General features: G+C 42.5%; 1 pseudogene; it reads right to left on the bottom strand.

Moving 5' to 3' along the window:
• The window catches only part of LOC149281543 (ATP-dependent RNA helicase DHX8-like), a 100,128-nt pseudogene that overhangs the window by 44,449 nt on the left and 28,438 nt on the right, over nucleotides 1–27,241 (bottom strand).

Here is a 27,241-nt window from a genome sequence, read left to right on the forward strand (position 1 = left end):
CACACCTGTGGCTTTTTAAATTCCAATTAGTGTCTGTGTATAAATAGTCAATGAGTTTGTTAGCTCTCACATGAATGCACTGCCATGGGGAGCAGAAAAGAACTGTGAAAAAAGACCTGTGTAAAAAGGTAACAGAACTTTATAAAGATATAAAAAGCCTGAAAAATGCCAGCCAGTACTGTTCAATCACTTAAGTGAAAAATTCGGTGATCTCTTGATACCAACCTAAGGTCAGGTAGACCAAGAACATTTCAGCCACAACTGCCAGAAGAATTGTTCAGGATACAAAGAAAAACCCATAGGTAAACTAAGCAGAAATACAGGCTGCTCTGGAAAAGGACAGTGTTATTGTTTCAAGGAGGACAGAATGATGATACTTCAACAAAAATGAGCTGCATGGTCGAGTTGCCAGAAAGAAGCCTTTACTGTACCAATGCCACAAAAAAGCATGGTTACAGTTAGTAGAGGCACCTACTAGAAAGGAGGCTTATTTGGACATCATATTCCGGCGCTCAACATGAAATGCCGGCACCGCGGCAGAGCGGGAAGACTGATGCCTCACGCTCCCACCGCAGGTAAGCGAGGATAATGAGAAGTAGGGAGAGGGTGTAGATAGTTAGAAGGGGCAGATATAAGGCATATGTGGGGAGGGCGGAGTGGCATATCACCTATAAGCCTTACACCCCCCTGGTATGCCCCAGTGCCCTCTGATATGCCACTCTGCCCTCCAGATATGCCTTATACCCCAAGATATGCCCATCTGCCCCAATAATCCTCATAACCCCCAGATATGCCTTATACCCCAGATACGCCACTCCACCCTCCCCAGATATGCCTTATATCCCCCTGATATGCCACTGTATGCCACTCTGCCCCCAGATATGCCACTGTATTCCATAGTGCCCTCTGCTATGCCGTATACCCCAGATATGCCACTCTGCCCCCCAAAAATGCCTTATACCCCTGATATGCCACTCTGCCCCCCCGATATGCCTTTTACCCCTTATATGCCACTATGCCTCCCTGACAATCCTTATACCCCCCAGATATCCCTCGACTTACCCCCCTGCTCCATACTCCTTGGTGTCTAGTAGGGGCAGTCGGTGTCTGCGTGATATGCGTAGATAAACCTCTGCTGCTGGCCGGCACATTCCCAGAAGCTTCTATGACTGAGCACCAGAAGGTCACGTGATGCCGACGCTCCATCATAGAAGCCACCGTGGAAGTGCTGGTAGCAGAGGAAGTTGTCTGCGCGCATCGCACAGACCTCCACCGGCTGCGGAGAGGAGGCTACAGGTCCCCTGCAACGCTGCGGAGGATCCACCTCTCTGGCAGCTGGTGAACGTTGCGCAATGCGAACAGACAACCTCATCCTCTGGTACTCCCGCCGGGGTTTCTGTGGTGGAGCACCAGAAGGTCATGTCACGCTGTTGCTCCATCATAGAATGCCCGGCGGAAGTGGAGGACAGTAGCAGAGGTTGTTTGCGCACATCGCACAGACGCCCGCCGGCTGTCGGAGAGGAGGATCTGGGTCCCCAGCAGCTCTGCGGGGGATTTGGATTTTAGTGTTATTATACAACCTTTGAGGCCGGATTATAAGACTAAGGGTACTTTTCAGAGCATTTGCTCTGAAAAAAACATCTTTTATTCGATAAAATTGATTCAACTAATCGATAATGAAATTCGTTGGCAATGATTATTACCGATTTTATCGATTAGTTGTTGCAGCCCTAGTTGACAGAGATAGGAAAAGGGAAGAAAATGTGGGGGACAGAAGTAGCAGAGCAAACACAGGTTTCACATATAAAGGTTTAGTGTTGAGGGACTGGGGTAGCTGCGAAGGTGGAAATATTTGGAATGGTTTAATGGGTAATAAAGGCATCCAAAGAGTTGGTGCCCTCTACTGGCATGTTTAAATAGATCAGGTGATTAACTGTCTATATCAGGGGAGTCCAACGTGCGTGAGTGAGCAGGACCGGCAGACCACATTCAAAGCGGCTGCCCGGCTGTGAAGTTCAAAGCAGCCATTGTGCAGACTTACGCAGAGGTGCTGTCTCCATCTGCGTTGCGCGCAGTCTGTTTGAACTTCTCTTGACCTGCCCAGGGGAGCAGGAACGGAGTCACGTGAGGTGACGTGCATTCGCTGACTCCGCTGGGTTCCTGCATCCCCTCGATGGAGCAAGAGACGCTGCTGAGCAACACATAGGGAAGCGGCAGGGCCCCTGCTGATGATTATTGTCCGTGGTTTGGTTTTTTTTTCAGCATTTTGCCAAATTAACCCTGTATTAATATGCATTATAAAGCTAAAAGGCCATATTTCTCTCAGTGAAAAATGAGTACGGCCCAAGCACACACATATTTCTGACGAAGTGGCCCACTGCATAAAAAACTTGGACACCCCTATATATTAGGACAACACAGGAAAATAACTGCTTTGCTTTTGGGAAGGTGGAGGAGTGTATTGCAGGCTTTGAGGGCTGTAACAGAGTGGTAAATACTGTTAAAGTGGACAGGGGCAAGAAGACGGCAGATATAGGAAATAAGGGGTTAGTGGAGCAGAAAGATATAAAGTAAAATATAACACACATAAGTAGGGCTGCAACCAACGATTATTTTCATAATCGATTAGTTGGCCGATTATTTTTTCGATTAATCGGATAAAAAAAATGAATGTACATTTTTCATTTATTTAAAATAATTTAATAAACAAATGATGTTAAATACAAACAGCAGAATAAAAAAAAACTTTGATAAAATGCATTTCTTGTCTTTATTTCCCAGCCCCCCCCAATTTATGCACATTTGACCCAGGCTTGCCACGCTGCCTCCCACACATACCACTCCACGCTGCCTCCCAGACATGCCACGCTGCCTCCCACATATGCCACTGTGCCTGATACGCCTTATACCCCCTGATACACCACTTCATCCTCCCCAGACATGCCACACTGCCTCCCAGACATGCCACGCTGCCCTCCCCACATATGCCTTATATACCGTATATGCCTTATACCCCCATATATGTCACTCCATCCTCCCCAGATATGCCTTATACCCCCCCAGATATCTCATAGTCCCCTCAGAGTCACAGACCTGTTCACAGCACACTGACACCATACTTTTATAAATAAGTACTGGGTTAATCTTCACTGCCCCCAGGATTCAGATTCCCCTTAGTCTGCCCCCGCCTTTACCTCTAACTGCACCTTAAGTTAACTTAATAAAGTTAATTAAATTAACCCTCAGTCCTCATCATTTAAATTAACCCTAAACACCCCATTAACCATAACTACCCCTAAATTAACCCTAAAGACCCCATTAACCACAACAGCCCCTAAATTAACCCTAAACACCCCATTAACCACAACTGCCTCAAATTAACCCCAAACACCCCATTAACCACAGCTGCTCCTATATTAACCCTAAACACCCCATTAACCATAGCTGCCCCTAAATTAACCCTAAACACCCCATTAACATAACTGCCCCTAAATTAACCCTAAACACCCCATTACCCATAACTGCCCCTAAATTAACACCCAACTCCCCTAACTTTCAGCAGCCCAAATATTAATTTTATACTTACAGTTAGATGAGTGTCACAGCCATGTGGTTCTGGCCTTCTGGGAGAATGAGGGGGCAGGGCCAGTTGTCACAGTGATTACAAGGAGGGACTGGTAAGTAGGAGCTGCTGCTGTGAGTTAGTGATGGGAAGTTTGGATCATTAAAGTGAATCGGATCATTTCGATTCGTTCACTGAAATGATCCGATTCATGATCCGGATCTTCGGATCACTCAGTGTGTCTGCACGGAGTTACTGTTTTCCAGTAACTCCGTGCAGGCACACTAACAATTGGCCCCGCCCCTTTCATTATGAATCCTCCCCCCTGCCTCCAGTGATGTCAATGAAGGCAGAGAGTCGTTCAAAGATTCGGATCTTACAGGGATCCGAATCTTACAGTGATCCGGATCACTGTAAGATCCGGATCATTGTAAGATCCGGATCATTGTAAGATCTGGATCTTTGAACGACTCTCTGCCTTCATTGGCATTGTAATCATTCAGAGAATGTCACCATACTGTTATAAATAATACATTCATAATCACTGCCCCCAGGATTTACATTCCCCTTTACCTGCAACTGCACCTTAAGCTAACTTTATTAAATTAATTAAATTAACCCTCACCATTAAATTAACCCTAAACACCCCATCAACCATGACTGCCCTAAAATTAACCCTTAACACCCCATCAACCATGACTGCCCCTAAAATTAACCCTTAACACCCTATTAACCATAACTGCCCCCAAATTAACCCTAAACACCCCATTAAGCATAACTGCCCCCAAATTAACCCTAAACACCTCATTAAGCATAAATGCCCCTAAATTAACACTAAAAACCCCATTAAGCATAACTGCCCCCAAATTAACCCTAAACACCTCATTAAGCATAACTGCCCCTAAATTAACACTAAAGACCCCATTAAGCATAACTGCCCCTAAATTATCCTTAAACACCCCATTAAGCATAACTGCCCCCAAATTAACACTAAAGACCCCATCAACCATACCAATTTATTAGGTAATTTATCTGGAGTACATGCAATTAATTTAAGGGCAGTTATGGTTAATGGAGTATTTAGGGTTAATTTCAGGGGCCGTTGTGGTTAATGGGGTCTTTAGGGTTAATTTCAGGGGCCGTTATGGTTAATGGGATCTTTACGGTTAATTTCAGGGGCAGTTATGGTTGATGGGGTATAAGGGTTAATTTTATGCTGATGATTGAGGGTTAATTTAATTAATTTAATAAAGTTAACTGTAGGTGCAGTTATAGGTAAAGGGGGGCAAACTCAGGGGAATCTAAATCCTGGGGGCAGTGTGAACATTATTAATGTATTTATTTATAAAAGTATGGTATCAGTGATTTTCTCTGAATGATTCGAATCTCTGTAAGATTCGGATCCTTGTAAGATCCGGATCCCTGTAAGATTCGAATCATTCGACTCTTCGGTTCATTCGACTCTTCGGTTCATTCGACTCTTCGGTTCATTCGACTCTTCGGTTCATTCGACTCTTCGGTTCATTCGACTCTTCGGTTCATTCGACTCTTCGGTTCATTCGACTCTTCGAACGAATCTCTGACTCTATGAGTCATCGTTCCTGTGAGAATTAATGAGCTGTAACCTGACCCCAGAGTGCTCTGCAGATGACTCACAGCTCTAGGATCAGGTTACAGCTGCATGATGATTCACAGACTGAACCGCTACAAACGAATCGTTCAGTCTAGTGAACCGACTCATCCGGATCACTAAAAAGAACCGGATCAAATGAACGATTCGTTCATGATCCGGACATCACTACTGTGAGTCAGACTAAACGGATTATATAATAAGGGGTATTTTTTTGCTCTGAAAAAACCCTCATTTTATAATCGATAAAAATAGATTCAACTATTCACCAATTGGCAACGATTTTCATTATCGATTATTATCGATTAGTTGTTGCAGCCCTACACATAAGTAGTGACCGGCATTACATAAATTTTACCAAATAAAAACAAATCAGTGAAAAAATGCTACATATCCAGTATTCCTAGGCTATCAAGCACAGATAGACATAAAAGGGTATTGGCAATTCTGGCACAGAAACAGGAAATTATTAATAACAATACAGAAAACAATAAAAGATAATTATGGAGATCTCTTGGTCCACTCTGTATACCTTTTAGCAAATGTTTGCTTGGGCTTCAGTTGTTGGGAAGATGGAGGAGTGTATTGCAGGGTTCCCACAATATCCCCACATCCCCCACTACCTTGATTCAAACAGCCTCCCAACCTCAAACAATGGATTGTGAAGAGAATCCTTCACAAACAGAAAATGGTACCTCTACCTGCCAACAAAAACGATGTGGGACTTGTCCACACATCCACAGCACAGACAAAATATCAGCTCACACATACACCATAAAATCAATGGCTGTTTAACATGAACACAGATGCATATGGGGGAAACAGGCCAAGCATTACACAAGCATCCCACAGGGAATAAACTGACCTGCTGTCTCAATTAGAAAAAAAAAAAGAGAAATAATAAGAGAATCCCTAGAAATGGCACTCTCTTTTAGACTCTTTAGGGGCGGCAGCATTGTGTCACTGGCAAAGAATTTATATGTAGAAAGACAAACTTGGAATGAAACACGGCTCAGTTGGGAAAAATCACCCATATCTTAAACCTACAAGAAATGCAATATAAACTCATGAATCAGTGGTATTATCTACCTCAAAAAACATTCCTCCTTCTGACGGTGGCCTTGTCAGAAGATTTTGACACATGTAAAAAAAAATCTTTAGACATTTCAGAACTGACTAATACCACAGTTATGCCACAGCCAAATAAAGCTCCACATTGACATGGGACACTATACAAAATAGATTGCTAGCTATTCAATTCTTTCCGGCAATGAAAGTAGCCGTTTCAAAGGATTGGAAAGAGGTTGTAGAAATTTATTGGGTAAGAATGCGTAATGAGATTAATCATCAATGCTTAATGGAAATGGGCTAACCAAAAATTGTACTTTTTTCCCCCACTTGGCGAAAAAACACATTAATTAAAGTGAAACATTTTCAGACTATGAGCATTAACATATAGGTATCTCTCATACCTGGACTCTACACTGCATTTGTCAAAATGTTGTCTTATACTTTTGAGTTGGGGATACAAACAAATAAGATGTGCAGTAATAAAGGTTTTAAAAAAAAACCAGAAAACTGTAGGGCTGCAACAACTAATAGATAAAATCGATAATAATCGCTAATAAAATTCGTTGCCAATGAATTTCATTATCGGTTAGTTGAATGGATTTTTATCGATTATAAAATGAGGGTTTTTTTCAGAGCAAATGCTCTGAAAAATACCCCTCATTTTATAACCCGTTTGTGACTCCCAGCAGTTACTACTTACAGTCCCTCCCTGCAGTCACTGCCGATTGGCTGCAAGGAGGGACCAAACTCCCGATTGGTCCCGCTCATTTCATATAGCATCCACATGGCTCAGGAACTCATCTAACGGTGAGTATAAAATTAATATTTGTGCTGCTGAAAGTTAGGGGGTTAATTTAGGGGCAGTTATAGTTGATGGGGTGTTTAGGGTTACTTTAGGGGCATTTATAGTTAATGGGGTGTTTAGGGTTAATTTAGGGGCAGTTGTGGTTGACGGGGTCTTCTCTTCAAGATTAATTTAATGCTGAGGACTGAGGGTTAATTTAATTCAATTTAATAAGGTTAACTTAAGGTGCAGTTAGAGGTAAAGGGGGACAAACTGAGGGGAATCTAAATCCTGGGGGCAGTGAAGATTAACCCTGTATTTATAAAAGTATTGTGTCTGAACGAGTCTGCAAATCTATGAGTGCACTATGGCATATCGGGGTATACAGCATACTAGGAGAGGATGCAGTGACATATCTGGGGGTATATAAAGGTATATAAGGCATATGTGGGGAGGCAGTGTGGCATATGTGGGAAGGCAGTGTGGCATGTCTGGGCTCAAATGTGCATAACGGGGGGGCAGGTTGGGAAATAAAAACAAGAAATGCATTTATACTTTTTATTAAGTTTTTTTATTCTGCCGTTTGTCTTTAACATCCTATGTTGCTTTATTAAATTATATTTTTTTTTATCAGATTAATCGAAAAAATAAATCGGCCAACTAATAGATTATGAAAATAATTGTTAGTTGCAGCCCTACAATACTGCTCCTCCCTGGTCTATTTTTGTTATAAAAAATAAATTTAATTCGTTTGACAAGACCTCCCTGCAGTATACCCATGCAGTTTCTGACAAACCATTAACATCCAGACATTTAACAATGTTTACCTATTTTTATATCTGAAAAAGGTTTCATTATATTTTTTTTAACCTGGCAACTTTCTCATCGTGTGTGCTCTTCCTCATATCTTCCTCATTCCGCGTCTCCTTATAGTTCCTAAACACTACCTTCTACTTTGTGCCACATCTGCACAGTTGTAAAAAGTTTAATGCAATGTTCGGCTGCCTTTAGCACGTACTTTAATACCTAGGGGTCCAATACGTTTTCACTAAGTGCGCTAAGCAGGAAAAAAAAGAAAATTTTTGGGAAAAAACCCCACATACTTTAAAATTTTTATACAAAACAGTTATATTTTCTTATAACTAAAAAATAATAAATAGTAAAAATAAAAATCTAAAACCATATATTATGTTAGTCTCAATATTTTTTCAATGTATGAAACTTTTTTTTTTTAGAATCGTCTTCATCACTAAAATCATATTCAGAATCACTCTGTACTAATAATTCTCTCTTCTAATAGCGACATCTATCGTTCACTAGGAAATCCAACATTGAACCACAAGCTTTAAAATATTGTTTTCTATAATAGCGACGCCTAGCGGTCAAAGTAAATCTGACATTGGACCAAAACATCAGTGAAGGGAACGTTAGTGAGTACTACCAACAACGAATAAAACAAACACATTGATTATCATACTTACAAAGAATATAATGTGATTGCTTTACCAAATCCCTGTCATCTCGAAATGATTAAGTCAACTAAAGAGATAAGACTCAACTGCTACATCAGCTAAACTGATACTGCTAATGTTTTAAATTAAGCAATTTCAAATACATTATAAAAATAATTTAATGTCCACAGTAACACCATAGTATACTTATTTGCAGTAATATTTCAATATACAATATCCCCATGTATACAGGCAAAAAATAAAATGACTGATGTGGTATTATGCAAATAATGGTTTAAAAGGGCTTGTTAAATCATCATTATGGAACAGCACCACTAATAATGCCTTGAATACAAAAAGTAGCAGAAAGTGGCAGACAGACCATCAGGTAGTGGATCAACCCAGTGCTTGTTTAGCCCCATAGGAATGGAGTCCATCTCTGCTTCCCGCTGTGCTTGTTTCATTTCTCTTCGTTCCTTAGCTAGCGCACTCTGCATCATGGCAGCCTGAGAGAGGGATCCATCAGGATTCTGTGGATGACAAATGTAAAATTTTGTATTTTTAAGTTTTGCCTGAATATAGGCCTCACTTTTAAAGACTTAAAGTGGGAGTGCGGCCTATAATCGGGGTTTAGCACAGGGATGTCTAATTCGCATCGGGCAAGCAGCAGGTTAGGATCCAGATCCCCCGCAGCGCTGCAGGGGAGCTGGATCCTACTCTCCGGGAGCCGTGGACGTCTGCGCGATGCATGCAGACAACCTCCGTTGCCGGCACTTCCGCCGGCCCCACTCTGCCCCATGATATGCCTTTTAACCCCCTATATGCCAATCTGGCATATCGGGGGTTAAAAGGCATATCATGGGGCACAGTGTCATATAGGGGGGTGTAAGGCATTTCTGGGGGCAGAGTGGCAAGCCTGGGGGCAGATGTGCATAACTGGGGGGGGGGCAGGTTGGGAAATAAAAGGAAATAAAAATATATATATTTTTCTCAATCATAGCTTTTATTAAATATGAAAAAATAGTTTACATGAATATATACTAGTAAAACTTTTTTCCTATAGGGTAGTCTTATATTCAGGCTTTTTCTCCTAAATTAATATTTAGATTTTGGGGGGGTCATCTTATAATCAGGGTCATCTTATAATACACACTTTTGTGTGTATTTGGTTTATTTGTTTAAAATTCGAGTTGCAATCCCATCATACCTAATGTAAAAATTCTACGGCTTTGTAAAGAATGTACACCTTATAGTATGTTTCCTTTAAGTGCTGGGAAAGTATGGAAATTCTATATAAATGAGGTATTTCTGAAATCAGGACACCTGTTTTTTCCATCACTTTACCTAATTTTGTGAGGAGTCAGGGGAAAATATATTAAAAAATTAGGGGTTTTTTTTCTAATTTTTCACTAGTTTTTACTAAATTTCTCATCCTAAATGTTCAGCTAATTATCTAACTATGGTATCAAAAGAAAATGTACTGGTTGCCTGGGCATGCTAGGAGTGTGATTGCTGTTAATCATATATATATATTAAATATTGTTATTGAATTTTTCTGTCCAATTTAGTTGTGTTACTTTTAATAACATTTTACTGATAATGCCCTTTTCAACCGATATATATTTCACCGATATATTGGTATATCCCTAATTATTTCTGCTGTAAAGACTCAAACCTTAAAATGCTCAAGTACGTACTTTAATATGCACTAACTAAACATAAGACCTTCTTTAGGAGAAGCTGCAGCAAAATGCCTTCTACATAGTCTGGGAGAAAATCTATGAAATCAATGAAAGCGTTTTCTGCACATGTGCTCGTGGGATCTTGTAAGACCTCCTTGGAACACTCTCAAAGCTAGTGCTATAAGCTGACTAGCTGCACAGAGCCCCACACTGCTCTGATGCACCCGCCAGTGTCTCTGTGCTCTGAATGGTCCCTTCTGGTCCTTCCATCCCCCTTCCTTCCATTGGTGCCCTGACCTGCTCCCTCTAACCCTTGTGGCAACCAACAGGATAAGAAGCGAGAGAGGGGCTAACCCTGGGGGTCCAAAACCCTTGCAGAGGTAGAAACACATGAGCCCATGTAACACAATGTCATGTGACCCCCACAGTAATATCATGGCTGCCTACACATTGTGTGAACAGTCATGAACAAGATCTCCAGGCAAGGTAAGAGTGTGAGGTGTGGAAGTGTGATGATAAAGTGAAGGTGTTTTACTGTACGAGTGTGCTTTAATGCATTCATAGGGTAAAGCCCTATTTCCATTACAAAAAGATGCACTATATGCTCACTTCTCTTAATATTGCCATCACAAAGATCACACTATTCATATAACCGCTTACTTTCATTTCATAACAATGCAATTACCTTCACTATTTTAATCGGGCTCATGTCCATGCTTTGTTTTGTGTGCCCTCTGAGAAATGGAGGCTCTTCTTCTACCAATTCAATTTCAAGATCCTCATCTATTTAATAAATTGACAAGTATAATATTCTGAGCAAATGAAATGACATAGGAAATAGTTTTGCATCACTGCAAATGGTAACACACAGTTAAAGTCATCAAACACAATACAAATTTGAAAAAATAAAAAAAAAATCATGCCACACAACATTACTCTGAGAAATGTTTTAAATAGTTAACAGTGATGGCTATGCATAAGTGCATCCACATTTCTGCAATATCCAACATGGCATAATAGGTCATTGAACTAAGTGCAAGGAGTACATAAAATACTTGCCACAGAACCCATTGTTCTGACATATTGTTCTAACAATGTTCTGAAACATAACGTTTCAACCATCAAAACGTTCCAAGAGATCAAATAATTGAAAACCAACTGAAAAGCCCTTGCAACGCACTTAATATTTACTAAATGAACACGGATGTGACCTCTTGTATTTGGGGCTGTTTCAATAAATTTGTATTCTTTGATACTGCACATTACAAACCTTCCTCATCATCCACTTTTGGAAGAATCCCTGTCTCTTCATCAAAATCAGGAAATTCCTCTTTAGAGAGCACATTCGCTGCAATCATCTGCACAAAGAAAATATAACAATCTCAATTAACAAAAACATCTTGACCTTTCAATAATGTACATTATATGGTATATATGTTAACCCCTTCAGTCACCTATGGACGTACAGGTATGGACATATCTCAAATAAAAAAAGAAAGGGAGGCCCTTGAGGATTAAGAGAATGATAAGGACATAGTCATCAAACCTGCAGATAAGGTAGGGGGGATTGTTATCCTCCCCAAAGAACAATACCTAAATGAAGCCTATAAACAAATGATACAGAGGTATATATTGATCGAGTGAAAACCCCCTAAATGAATATAAAAAGTTTTTGGTTAAATATTTAGATCTTTTCGCCATTTGAACTGCTCTGTGCGGACCCCTCTAGGCACTCGCACCTTCTCTCCACACTCTACAAACTCCTTTTGACGTACCGTACCCCCCGAAAACCGTACTTTCTCAGTCTGTGGGAGAGGGATCTGGGCCGTTCGTTCGAGTCCGCAGACTGGGACAGGATGATATTGCTCGCCCTTAAGGGGGTCACTTCCAGTAGATTGCAAGAGTCTGCTTACAAACTCCTTACCAGGTGGTATAGGGTGCCTGAGGATCTCCATCGCTTCCTTCCACGGGTCTCCCCCCTGTGTTGGAGGTGTGGAGCTGATGTTGGCTCCTACATGCATCTGTGGTGGTCTTGCCCCCTGGTGCAGCCCTTATGGACGGCCGTGGTCGCGGTGATACGGGCTGTTGACGACCCCTCCTTTCAGGCCTCCCCCGAGGCGCTGCTTTTACTTCACGGTCCCTCCGGCCTCGGTCCTTCCAAGAGGTCACTCACGATCCACTTTATCACTGCTGCTAGGCCTACCATCCCCTGTTTTTGGCGTCGGGCTACGCCCCAGTCTGTCTCTGTGTGGTTGAGGAAGGTCAACTTCATATGCCAGATGGAGGATTTGGTCATGACCTCTAGGGGTTTTGGGTATAAGAACGGCCTGAAGTGGTTGCCCTGGAGGGAGTTCTTGGCCTCCCCTTCTTTTCAGGCTGTTCTGGGTAGCTTCGTTGCAGCTCCCCCGGACTTAGACTAGGGTAGCTTGTCGACCCGTACGCGTTTGACTTACCTCTGGCCTTGTTATTTTGTTTCAATTTGTCTCCTTTTGCTCCATTGTGTCGCCATTCACTTACTGTGCTCTTGGAGACGGCGATCCAGCCACCCACCCGCCTGCTCACGTACAATTTCGTTTTTGTTATGTTCTCTTACTTTTGTTCACTGTGGCGACTCTCCGTTGCGAGCTCACCTGCTGCCATACGTTGTGACATTGTACTTTTACCGTTCTACACACTGTATGTTTTTGTATGGTACTTTGACGTGTATTCGCCATCAGCTGTGTCTTTTCGAACTGTCACCCTTTTGTGTACTACTTGCCCGATGCTTACGAATGTGTTTTGCGTCTGCTATGCTGTGTACACTTCCTTATGCAATGTTACTTCTTCAATAAACGGAGACTTGAAAAAAACATATTTAGATCTTTTGATGGGCATCCTGACCAAAAAGGAATATAGCTACCTCTAGGCTGTTGGAATACATTGATCATCTATTACAGCCCATAGTTCGACGACAGAGATCCTATCTAAAAGACTCAGGGGATGTGTTAAGAGCTCTACAAGATATATCGTGGAAATCAGATTACACTGTGGTGACATGTGACGTTAGTCTGTACACCATAATAGATCATCGGAAATGTTTGACAGCTGCACCACCACAGACAATGTAATTACTAGTCAGCAAACAGAATATATTATTGAGGGAATTGATCTTATTTTGAAACATAATAACTTTGGGTTTCAGGTGGAATTCTCTTTGCAAAAGAGAGGGACAGCCATGGGCACCAGATTTGCCCCCAGTTATGCCAATCTGTTTGTGGCAGCCTGGGAGGAAAACAACACCTACATTTGTTAAAAATGAAAAAAAATGAAATTTTACTGCAATGTTTAGGACAGACTGGCACTAAAATGGTTAAATCAAGTGTTAAAATGCCCCTAGTAAAATACTTTGGGATGTCAACTTTCAAAATATATATACCGTATTTGCTTGATTATAAGACGACCCCCCCAAAGTTTGAATATTAATTTAGGGAAAAAAGAAAAAGCCTGAATATAAGACTACCCTATAAGAAAAAAGTTTTACTAGTAAATATTAATTCACATGTAAAAAACTAGGGCTGCAACTAACGATTATTTTAATAATCGATTAGTTGGCCGATTATTTTTTCGATTAATCGGATAAAAAATTTAATTTTTTTTCAATTTAAAATAATGTAATAAAAAACGTACAATTTACACTTTCATCCCTTTATCACAATGGCCTCTCTCTATTCACCTTCTTATTTTACTGACATAATAAAAGCTACAAGAACCCAAACACTGTTTCTCAAACTAGGTTTTAATACAAAGTTATTAGTAAATATTAATTCATATGTTAACTATTTTTCATATTTAATAAAAACTATGAGAAAAAAAAGCCTTGTTTAAATTTTTTTTATTTACCAAACTGCCCCCGGTTATGCACATCTGACCCCCAGCTTGCCACTCTGCCCCCATATATGCCTTATACCTCTTATATGCCAGTGATATGCAACTGAGCCACCTTTTACCCCCGATATGTTTTATGCCCCCCTGATATGCCTAATATCAATATGCCTTATACCCCCTATATGCCACTGAGCCCCCTGATATACCTTTTGCCCCCAGATATGTTTTATGCCCCCCTGGTATGCCTAATATCGATATGCCTTATACCCCCTATATGCCCTGAAATTCATAATACCCCCCATACACCACCATAACTCACCCATACACCACTCTGGCTCCTCCCCCTCCCATACACCACTCTGGCTCCTCCCCCTCCCATACACCACTCTGCCTCCTCCCCCCTCCCATACACCACTCTGCCTCCTCCCCCTCCCATACATCACTTTGCCTCCTCCCCCTCCCATATACCACTTTGCCCCCTCCCATACATAACTTTGGCTCCTCCCCCCTCCCATACTCCACTCTGCCTCCTCCCCCCTCCCATACTCCACTCTGCCTCCTGTCAGCCACGGAGGTTCACAAGACACCAGGGAGCCGGGTAGAGAGGCAGAGTGCCGTATGGTAGGGGGAGGAGCCAGAGTGGTATATGGGAGGGTGGCACCCATACACCCCTCTGACTCCTCCCCCCTCCCATACACCGCTCTGCCTCTCTACCCAGCTCCGTTACTGACAGGAACTTTCACTGCAGCTTCATAGAAGCCTCAGCGTAAGTGAAGGCGAGTAACGGAGGCTGTCTGTGCGATGCAGACCCCCACCGGCTGACAGAGAGGATGATCCTCTGTCAGCCGGTGGGGGTCTAAACGATGCGCACAGACAGCCTCCGTTACTGCCCTTCACTTACGAAGCAGACCCCCACCGGCTGACAGAGAGGATGATCCTCTGTCAGCCGGTGGGGGTCTAAACGATGCGCACAGACAGCCTCCGTTACTGCCCTTCACTTACGTTGAGGCTTCTATGAAGTCAGTAACGGATCCGGGTAGAGAGGCAGAGTGATGTATGGGAGGGGGGAGGAGCCAGAGGGGTGTATGGGAGGGGGAGAGAGCCGGAAGTGAGATACCGGCCGACAGTGAGGGGAATCCAGGTCCCCTGCAGCGTTGCGGGGGATCTGGATTCTAGTGTTATAATCCGATCTTTGTTTGAGGTCGGATTATAATTTTTATTATCGATAAAAATCGATTAGATTAATTGATAATGAAAATCGTTGACAATGATTTTCATTATCGATTATTATCGATTTTATCGATTAGTTGTTTCAGCCCTAATAAAAACTGATTGATAACAATGCATTTTTTGTTTTTAATTTCCTATTATTTGCCGCTCTGCCCCGTTGTGCACATCTGCCCCCCAGATATGCCTTATACCCCCTTATATGCCGCTCTGCCCCCAGAAATGCCTTGTACCCCCTATATGCCACTCTGCCGCCAGACATGCCCTATACCCCCTATATGCCACTCTGCCTCCCAGATATGCCTCTTGACCCCCTATTTGCTACTTTGCCCCTAGATATGCCTTATACCCCTATATGCCACTCTGCCGACCAGATAAGCCTTTTAACCCCCTATATACCACTGCCTGCCCGATATTCTTTTTAACCCCCCATATGCCACTCTGCCTCCAGAAAGCCCATATACCACTCTTACCCTTCCCCAAATTACCAGTGCATCCCTAGACTTCTCCCAGTGCTTCAGATTCCTTGGTGTGTAGTGGGGGCAGCCGGTGGGCGATGCGCACAGACAATCTCTGCTGCTGCCGGCGCTCAGTCATAGAATCCCCAGAGGAAGTGTCGGGAGCAGCAGAGGTTGTCTGCACGCATCACAAAGACCTCCACCGGCTGCCGGAGAGGAGGACCCAGGTCCCCTGCAGCACTGCCAGGGAACTGGATCTTTGTCTTGTAGTCGGACCTCTATTTGAGGTCTGATTAGAAGATGACCTCGAATATAAGACTACGCATTTGCTCTGAAAAAACTTGTCTTATAATCGAGCAAATACGGTACTATATATATTTCAAAAGAACGCCCTACTTTTGCTGAAAAAAAAAAAAAAAACATATAATGTGTGGTTCTGCACTAAATGAGTTAGTGGGCAATCAGAGATGACTAAAGTCATAGCAAAGTACAAACACTGCTCTGGTCCTTTAGTGCAAACACGGTAAAAAATACCCAGTACTGAAGGGGTTAAACTACACATTAATCCAGTTTCCGTCTCTGTGCTCTAACTGAACTCTACCTTCCGAAAAAGCTGGGATGAACCACGTTACTTAATTGTTTCACTTGAATTGGGTTTTATATATTTTTTTTGGTTCAGTGTGGTACTGGGTGTTACAAAACATAACTTGGTGGTGGTCGCGTATGACCAGTCTGGTGTAGTTTTTGTGGTGCGTTAAAGGGTTAAGCGAGTGACCAAATAGCTGGTATCGTTAACCCTTGCATACTTATGTGTCCAGTTATCTCATAGCTAGCCGTGACAGGTGGTATTGGTATGTTGTGCGAAAGTGACATATACATCATACCCAAAGTAAAATGTGGGGAGGATGCAAAAAATGACTACCACAAAGTTTGATAAAGACCGGTGGTAGAATTAGTGTATGGAAAAAGTTAAAATACTAGCATTTGAAATAACCTGGGCTGTCTAGTGTTCAAAACAATATGGTTTGATGGAGTAAATTTCATTGGATGGCTTCAAAGATGTCCCAATTAGCACATGGGGGCAGAATTACCAGATTTGGAGAAAATTATTTTGAAATAGCAAAACGTTACGTGTAATTATTTTGACCCATAACGTGGAGAAGAAAAAAATAAAAAATAAATAAATAAACCACATTGGGTATTTCTTAACTCATGACAAATAGAATCTATTTAGCAGTTTTTTTTCATTCGTTTTTATAGATGAGTAAAATATTTTTCAATAAAAGCTGGAAAATAATGACATCTAAAGAACGCCCCCTCTTGTCCTGACAAAAAGAACATATTTTTAAATGACCTTGCAATAGGCGTTGAAAGTCATGTTTACGTATTTGCAGAAGACACTAAACCAGGCATGTCCAAACTTTTTTCGAAGAGTGCCAGATTTGATGAAGTGAACATGTGCGAGGGCCGACCATTTTGCCTGACATTCTTTGAACCATTAAAATTAAATGCAAATTAACTATATTATGCAAAGTTTATTGAAAACGGCATACTTTTCATTTTGTGACTTGGATGACAAATCTAAACAGGTGTTAAATCACTCTGCCTTTAATATAAAAAAACAGATCATATTTGGGCAACTTATCTGTGGGGCCTTATCAGTCCGGAACGCGGGCCGCAATTGGCCCTCGGGCCGGACTTTGGACATGCCTGCACTAAACTCTGTAAAGTAATATAATGTGAGCAGGATATTACTTTGCTGCAGAGGGATTTAGAAAGACTGGGGGCACACAAATGGCAGATTAAATTTAATGTAGATAAATGCAAAGTTATGCACTTTGGGGTAAGGAATGCACAAGCAATTTACACCCTAAATGGCAGTGAATCGCGTAGACGTCTACCTGCTGCCCCAACTACACGGCAGGGAGTCAGAGGCACCAGTAAGTTTGGGGGGGCGGGGGAGTGTTAAACCCAGAAATGCCTTTTAACCCTCTATACGCCACTCTGCCTCCTGAAATGCCTTATACCTCCCTATATGCCACTCTGCCCCATAATATGCCTTTTAACCCCCTAAATGCCAGAGTGGCATATAGGGGTATAAGGCATTTCTGGAGGCAGAGTGGCACAGTGAAGTCTCTGTGAGTTCTGCTTGGCTTTTGCAGTTGCATTTAGCTTGGACACACAAGCGAATCCTGAGCTGGGGCGAATCTCCTAAGTGACATCTCTAAGTGAGGAGTTACAAGCAAAGAAGGAGAGTATATTCATTACTATTGCAAGGGGGAGCACTGTGTTTGTGTTGTGTTCAGTGTAAAGTTTTGTTGAAAAAAGCAAAAAAAAAAGGGGTAAGTGCTATTTCAGGTGTGTTGCTAATTAAGTAATTAAGTCTCTGTGAGTTCTGCTTGGCTTTTGCAGTTGCATTTAGCTTGGACACACAAGCGAATCTCCTAAGTGACATCTCTAAGTGAGGAGTTACAAGCAAAGAAGGAGAGTATATTCATTACTATTGCAAGGGGGAGCACTGTGTTTGTTTGTGTTGTGTTCAGTGTAAAGTTTTGTTGAAAAAAGCAAAAAAAAAGGGGTAAGTGCTATTTCAGGTGTGTTGCTAATTAAGTAATTAAGTCTCTGTGAGTTCTGCTTGGCTTTTGCAGTTGCATTTAGCTTGGACACACAAGCGAATCCTGAGCTGGGGCGAATCTCCTAAGTGACATCTCTAAGTGAGGAGTTACAAGCAAAGAAGGAGAGTATATTCATTACTATTGCAAGGGGGAGCACTGTGTTTGTTTGTGTTGTGTTCAGTGTAAAGTTTGTTGAAATAAGCAAAATAAAAAAGGGTAAGGGCTATTTCAGGTGTGTTGCTAATTAAGTAACCTTCTCTGTGAGTTCTGCTTGGCTTTTGCAGTTGCATTTAGCTTGGACACACAAGCGAATCCTGAGCTGGGGCGAATCTCCTAAGTGACATCTCTAAGTGAGGAGTTACAAGCAAAGAAGGAGTTAAAAAGCAAGAAGGAGGGTAAAGTATACATCCTTGTGATTCCATATATTTATATATATATATTGCACCTTACTGTCTGTTTTTGCCAGTTATTTGAGCTATCCCCATTGCCAAGATGTCCTCCATGTTTGACAATGCGGTCAGGTGTACATCTTGCTCAATGTATGCAATACTTGATCAGCGCTTCGAGGGTGCATATTGCTGTGCGAGATGTGTGCGGGTTGCTCATTTGGAAGCACAAATCCTGAGTCTAGAGGAGCAACTGGCAACACTGAGATCTATTGACAACTTGGAGAGGAGTCTGCTGCTCACTGAGCAAGCTCTCTCGGGGGTAGAGGTGGGGGAGGATAGCGGGATGGAGGTACAGGACAGTCAGGCAGCTAGCTGGGTTACAGTTAGAAGGCGGGGTAGGGGGAAAAGCGCCAGGGAGGCTAGTCCTGATCTAGCACACCCCAACAAGTTTGCCCGGTTGGCAGATGAGGGGGATGTTAGTTCAGAGTTAGCAGTACTGCAGCAAGTCACTGCCTCTGACCACCAGAGGGGTGTCTGCTCCAGTAAGGAGGGAAGGAGGAGCGCAGGGCAGGCCAGACTAGTGCTGGTAGTGGGGGACTCAATTATTAGGGGGACAGACAGGGCGATCTGTCACAAAGACCGGGATCGCCGAACAGTGTGTTGTCTGCCTGGCGCTCGCGTTCGGCACATCGCGGATCGGGTTGACAGATTACTGGGGGGGGCTGGAGAAGACCCAGCAGTCATGGTGCACACTGGCACCAATGACAAAGTGAGAGGTAGGCGGAGTGTCCTTAAAAATGATTTCAGGGACTTAGGTAGCAAGCTTAAGGCAAGGACCTCCAAGGTAGTATTTTCTGAAATATTACCTGTACCACGTGCCACACCAGAGAGGCAGCGGGAGATTAGGGAGCTAAACAAGTGGCTCAGAAGCTGGTGTAGGAAGGAGGGGTTTGGGTTCATGGAGAACTGGGCCGACTTCTCTGTCGGATACAGGCTCTACGGTAGGGACGGGCTGCACCTCAATGGGGAGGGTGCAGCTGTGCTCGGGGAGAAGATGGCCAGAAGGGTGGAGGAGTGTTTAAACTAGGTAAAGGGGGGGAGGGAAACTACAATATAGAAGGGGAAGATAGTGTAGATAGAAAGCTGGGGCTTATAAATGTACCTGGGGGTGGAGCGGAGGGAGGGGTTAGAATAGTCAATAGGGATAGGCTTCATAGGGAAAAAAACCATACACCTCTAAATTGTATGCTTACTAATGCCAGAAGTCTGACCAATAAAACTGACGAACTGGAGTTAATAATGTCTGAAGAAAACTATGACATAGTGGGTATAACAGAGACATGGTTGGATGATAGCTATGACTGGGCGGTTAACATACAGGGTTATAGTCTATTCAGGAAGGATCGAAAAAAACGAAAAGGGGGAGGAGTTTGCCTTTATGTAAAGTCCAGCCTAAAGGCCACACTGCGGGAGAATATATTTGAGGGAAATGATAATGTGGAGTCATTATGGGTAGAAATATATGGAAAGAAAAAAAATAAAATACTGATCGGGGTTTGCTATAAGCCACCAAATATAATGGAAGCAGCAGAAGATCAATTATTAAAGCAAATAAACAAGGCAGCAAATCACAATGAGGTGGTTATTATGGGGGACTTTAACTATCCCGACATAAACTGGGAAACAGAGACCTGTGAATCTCATAAAGGAAACCGGTTTCTGACTAAGTAAGGATAATTATCTGTCCCAAATGGTACAGGACCCGACCAGAGGGGGCGCCCTACTGGACTTAATATTAACCAACAGACCTGACAGAGTAACTAATGTGCAGGTCAGGGGGCATCTAGGAAATAGTGATCACAATATGATACATTATAACTTGTCCTTCAATAAGGGAACTCTTAGAGGAGCCACAAGAACCATGAACTTTAGGAAGGCAAAGTTTGATCAACTAAGAGAAGCCCTTAACACTGGAAATTGGGAAAATGTCCTCAAAAACAAGAGTACAGACACTCAATGGGAGATTTTTAAGGATATCTTAAATTCTCACTGTGAAAGGTACATACCGTATGGGAATAAAAGAGTCAGGAACAAGAGAAAACCAATGTGGATAAATAAAAATGTAAAGGGGGTAATACATGGCAAAAAAAAGCATTTAAGCTACTAAAACAGGAAGGCAGTGAGGAAGCACTAAAAAGCTATCGGGAAAAAAATAAAATATGTAAAAATCAGATAAAAGCAGCAAAAGTGGAGACAGAAAGACTCATTGCCAAAGAGAGTAAGACAAACCCCAAAATGTTCTTTAACTATATAAATAGTAAAAAGGTTAAAAATGAAAGCGTTGGCCCCTTAAAAAGTAATGAGGGAGAAGTTATAGACGGGGATCAGGAAAAAGCTAATCTATTAAATATATTCTTCTCTGCTGTATTCACAGAGGAAAATGAAATGCCAGGTAATATACAGCAGGATGAGATAACTGCCCCAGTACATGTCGCCTGTCTAACCCAGGAAGAAGTGCAGTGTCGCCTAAAAAAAATCAAAATAGACAAATCACCAGGTCCAGATGGCATTCACCCCCGCGTTCTAAGGGAGTTAAGTAATGTAATAGACAGACCCCTATTTCTAATATTCAAGGACTCTATAGTGACAGGGTCTGTTCCCCAGGACTGGCGCATAGCAAATGTTGTGCCAATATTCAAAAAGGGGACAAAAAGTGACCCGGGGAATTATAGGCCTGTTAGTTTAACTTCTATTGTGTGTAAACTGTTTGAGGGTTTCCTAAGAGATGCTATTTTGGAGTATCTCAATGAAAATAAGTGTATGACTCCATATCAGCATGGGTTTACAAGGGATCGGTCCTGTCAAACTAACCTGATCAGCTTTTATGAGGAGGTGAGCTCAAGACTGGATCGGGGTGAATCGCTGGATGTCGTATATCTTGATTTTTCCAAAGCATTTGATACGGTGCCACATAAAAGGCTGGTACATAAAATGAGAATGCTTGGGCTGGGGGAGAATGTGTGTATGTGGGTAAGTAACTGGCTCAGTGAAACAGAGGGTGGTTATTAATGGTACATACTCTGATGCCAATTGCCCCATACCAGGGGGAAAATTCCTTCCCGACTCCAAATATGGCAATCAGAATAAATCCCTGGATCAACGTTCTGTCCCTATTAATCTAATATCCATAACTTGTAATATTATTGCTTTCAAGAAACACGTCCAGGCTCCTTTTGAACTCTGTTATTGAGTTTACCATAACCACTTCCTCTGGCAGAGAGTTCCATAATCTCACCGCTCTTACTGTAAAGAACCCCCGTCTGTGCTGGTGTAGAAACCTTCTTTCCTCCAACCGTAGAGGATGTCCCCTTGTTATAGATACAGTCCTGGGTATAAATAGGTCCTGGGAGTGATCTCTGTACTGTCCCCTTATATATTTATACATAGTTATTAAATCCCCCCTAAGCCGTCTTTTTCCAAACTAAATAACCCTAATTCTGATAATCTTTCTGGGTACTGTAGTCCTCCCATTCCCCTTATTACTCTGGTTGCCCGTCTTTGAACCCTCTCCAGCTCCACTATATCTTTCTTGTACACAGGTAGTTTTATCAGAGTCTGTACAGACATTTCAACAACAATTGGATGAATATTTGCAAATACATAATATTCAGGGATTTAATTTTTTAATTATGGGGAAACAGCTTCTTGATCCAAGGAGAGATCTGACTGCCATTCTGGGGTCAAGAAAGGATTTTTCCCCCCCCTAGTTTGTGCCAAATTGGAAAGAGCCACAACTGGGGTTTTTTTGCCTTCTTTTGGATCAACAGCAAGAAATCAACGGATATGGGAAAGGCTGAACTTGATGGACGCATGTCTTTTTTCAGCCTAACTATGTAACTATGTAATATATAACTTGTTTGGGTTTAGTAAATGGGAAAGAAGAAAATGAGTTAAAAACGAGCACCGCTAAAATAGCCATCACAAATGGTACAAAAAATTTAAATCAGCCATTGTCACAAAAGGGTTAAACAAATTGAATTGTTTGCCCAATAGCAGAGCAAGGACAACCACAAACCTGACTGTGGCTGCAACTAACGATTATTTTCATAATCGATTAGTTGGCCGATAATTTTTTTGATTAATCGATTAATCTGATAAAAAAAAGGAAATTTTTTATTTATTTAAAATTTAATAAAGCAATGTAGGATGTTAAAAACAAACGGCAGAATAAAAAAAAAACTGATAAAAATGCATTTCTTGTTTTTATTTCCCAACCTGCCCCCCAGTTATGCACATTTGAGCCCAGGTTTGCCACACTGCCTCCCAGATTTGCCACATACCCCCAGACATGCCACTCTGCCCTCCCCACATATGCCTTATACCCCCCTGACATGCCATGGTGCACTCAGATTTGCAGACTCGTTCACAGACACAATACTTTTATAAATAAAGGATTAATCTTCACTGCCCCCAGGATTTAGATTCCCCTCAGTTTGCCCCCCTTTACCTCTAACTGCACCTTAAGTTAACCTTATTAAATTAATTAACCCTCAGTCCTCAGCATTAAATTATTAACCCTGAAGCCCCATCAACCACAACTGCCCCTAAATTACCCCTAAAATATCCCACCAACCACAACTGCCCCTAAATTAGCCCTGAAGACCCCCATCAACCACAACTGCCCCTAAATTAACCCTGAAGACCCCATCAACCACAGCTGCCCCTACATTAACCCTGAAGACCCCATCAACCACAACTGCCCCTAAACTAACACTAAACACCCCATTAACTATAACTGCCTCTAAATTAATCCCCACCTCCCCTAACTTTCAGCAGCCCAAATATTAATTTTATACTCAGATGAGTTCCTGAGCCATGTGGACGCTATAGGAAATGGGCGGGACCAATCGGCAGTTTGACTGCAGGGAGGGACAGGGAGAAAGAAAGGGGTGGGGCCAATTGTCAGAGTGACTGCAGGGAGGAACTGGTAAGTAGCAACTGCTGCTGTGATTCACAAATGGATTTAAAACGAGGGGTATTTTTCAGAGCGTTTGCTCTGAAAAACCCATTTTATAATCGATAAAAATCGATTCAACTAATCGATAATGAAGTTTGTTGGCAACACTTTTTATTATTGATTATCGATTTTATTGATTAGTTGTTGCAGCCCTAAACCTGACTAAGTTATACCAGTTCTGTCAGAAGTAAAGGGTAAAATTTCCAGTACTGCAAGAAGATTGTGGAAGGCTACCCCAAGCAATAAAAAAAAAGACAAACTTTTGACCAACTGGAACTCTGATATAGTGACTAGGTGTTTCTTTATTGGCAATTATAAGTACCGTATTGGCTCGGATATAGGCCGCCCCCGTATATAGGCTGCACCCTAAAAGTTTGGTGCTTTTTTAAAGAAAGTTTTTTTCTTTAAAAAAGCACCAAAAAAAACATGCTGCCACTCTGTCTCCCCCCCCCCCGAGATATGCTGCCACTGTCCTCCTCCCCCCGAGATATGCTGCCACTGTCCTCCTCCCCCCGAGATATGCTGCCACTGTCCTCCTCCCCCCTCGAGATATGCTGCCACTGTCCCCCCCCCCCCCCCGAGATATGCTGCCACTCTGCCCCCCCCCCGACTTACCAGAGGAGACTCCCGGGTGTCTTGCGGGGCCGGCGAGGGACATCTACACGTATTGCGTAGATGTCCCCCGCCGGCCCCGCAAGACACCCGGGAGTCTCCTCTGGTAAGTCTTGGGGGCAGAGGTAAAACGCATCGTGCGGACGGTCACCGGCTGCGGCGATGCGGGTAAACAACCTCCGCAGCCGGTGACCATCCGCACGATGCGCTTAGACAACCTCCCGTGCTGGCACCCCCCTCCCTCCATGGAAAGTGCTGGCAGGGGAGGCTGTCTAAGCGTATCGGGGAGTAGGATGCAGGTCCCCTGCACCGCTGCGGGGGATCTGTATCCTAACCCTGCCCGTCGGGTGCTAGACTCCGAATATAGGCTGCACCCCCACTTTAAAGACTTAAAGACTGGAAAAAAGTGCGGCCTATATTCGAGCCAATACGGTATGTTAGATACATTGTCAATCTAGTCAAAACGACTAAATATTGCAAGGGAGCAAGTTATAGATATCCTTCAGCAGTATTTTATTTGCTAATCATCCCAAGCATGCCTTGTGGACAGCCTGACCACAATGCCATTATACAATGATTAATTTGAACATAGTTAACATTTTTTGTATATTGTGTTTAAAATGTCATTTACGTGTATAAAAGGTTATATTTAAAAAAAGATAACTATACCTGCTTAATTTCCCATTTTTCAGGATCAGAGATTTTCGTCAGGCGTTTTCTTTCCAAAGTATCATCTTCAACTTCAGGGGCATTTACCAAGGAAAGGTGGCTGGGTCTGTCAGGATTCCTCATTGATGCCTCATCATTTTCTGTCATGAGGTTTCTTCGTCTATTTGGATTCAGATCCTCTCCGGTTTCTTGATCGACATCCTATTTGAAACAGGAGACAGACTACTTAAAAACTAGATACATACCTACAATTAAAACATGTTGCAATACTGACCTGCAGTTCTAAACTGTGTGCCATTGCATGTTTCACTTCCTGCGCTTTTTTCCCACCAACACTTCTGTGTTGCTTAGATTTTTTTTGCATAGGGTATGTGTTACGGCAGAGAAAACCGGCCAAAATTGTTTAGCTGCATCTGGTTATTACGGAAATCAACCACATCCTTAGTTTTTCTTTCTTTCTAGAGGCCCATATCCATCCCTTACATATAGTACCCTATAAGGTAGTATTTGTTATACTTATGGCTCAACGGGTTTGTGGGTTGTGAACGGGGGCAGAGGCATTATACCTTTTACATGTTGTGTTTACATTTGCATCATTATCAGTGCAGTATGGTTAGAGGTCCACTTAGGGACCTCTTGAACATGTTATTAATGCCAGTTTTCTGGCGTTATCGCCAGCAGTTGTTACAGGAGATGGCTGACTCCTGCTGACAGAGGGGAGCCCAGGGACAGCCTGATCTCCCGTGTAGCCCTGCCTCTCCAAGAAGGTCAGGACGTACCGGTACGTCCATAAGGGTTTCTTGAGATGCCTTTTATAGACGTACTGGTACGTCAATAGGGGACTGAAGGGGTTAAAAACCTTTACATACAGCCCCACGTTTATAACTGGAGCTGTCTTTGTGAGTTTAGCCATTTATTCTCTTTTTATTGTGTACATTTGATCAACAATATTAAAATATATATTTTTATATAAGTAAAACTTTATTTGTATCTTCACGTGGTGCATTTTTAGTCACAATTTGCACAGGGTCCAGTTTGTTTTCTGTTTCCTTGTGAATCAAGACACCAAAATATTAAATAGGATTCCTGTAAAGAGAATGCAAATGTTCCCTGCTCTTCTAAATCCACATCATCTAGGCTTCACAAGACGCAAGCCTTGCTTTAACAACGGTCATAGCCATTATTAGAACAATATAACAACAAAACAATACTCTCTGCCGTCTTGGATACTCCAATGGGAGAGAGGTAGTCACCAGAAGCGCTGTCATTGGCTTATGGTGACCTTTGGACAATATGTCAGCGCCTTCGGATTTGCCCGTTCGCGGATCCTTCAATCTGATTTTAAAATGAAATCTATAATAAATAAAATTACTTTTTTTTTTTTTTTTTTTATAATTTCAGGTGTTCATTACAGTTTTTCAATTTGGAATGTTGACACCTGGTCATCTTGCACCCATGCCTTTGAAACCTGCCATTATAAATGTATCCCAATCAAATATATATTTTTTACTTCCGGGAGGCGGGCTCTTGAGATGGCCACTTTTTAGCTGTGCTCCCTGAGTGCTACTACTATCACCATCCATGCTTTCAAGCCACAATTTTTCATCCAGCTAACCATCGCTGCTGTGGGCTTGTTCTCCGGCGTTGGATCACGGGTTTATTTGTCCCGCACCACTCGCTACTTTACTCCCCGGGGGCCGTGTGCGGTCCGCACATGTTAGGCCTGGAGTGAGGCGTTACCTCCACTCTGCCACCTCAGTGTTCGTTCAGGTAGGCCCCGGCAGTGCACCTGCAGGGCTGGATTCATTTTGTTCTTTTACTTTTCCATTTGGCGGTTTCTGTTATTTTCATCGGCTATTAGTTAGTAAAGGGTTCGGGTGGGTTATAGTTAGGTTGGGGTTTGGTTTTGGAAGGGTGTGCATCACACGGCAAGCGGAACTGCGACGAGCTTCAAGTGCACAAGATTACATTTCAGCTGACTGCTCCTGATCTGATTTACTGACATTCCTGGCATTTAGTTAGATTGGGGGATAGGTTGGGCTCTAGTTAGGTGGGGAGGCAGGGTACGGGTTTTCTTTATTCTTTTTGGGGGTTGTGTTCATTTTCTTTTATCTGCGGTCGCCGTGCTGAGATCACTGCTTCTGTGGTATATTGTGCTGTGTACATAACTGTTCTGCTACTTTGTTATCAAAGGATCTGTGACCAGGTTT

This window comes from Sceloporus occidentalis, unplaced genomic scaffold (assembly GCF_023333645.1).
Source record: "Sceloporus occidentalis isolate IW3139 unplaced genomic scaffold, rSceOcc1.0.p SCAF_130, whole genome shotgun sequence".
Taxonomy (NCBI): domain Eukaryota; kingdom Metazoa; phylum Chordata; class Lepidosauria; order Squamata; family Phrynosomatidae; genus Sceloporus; species Sceloporus occidentalis.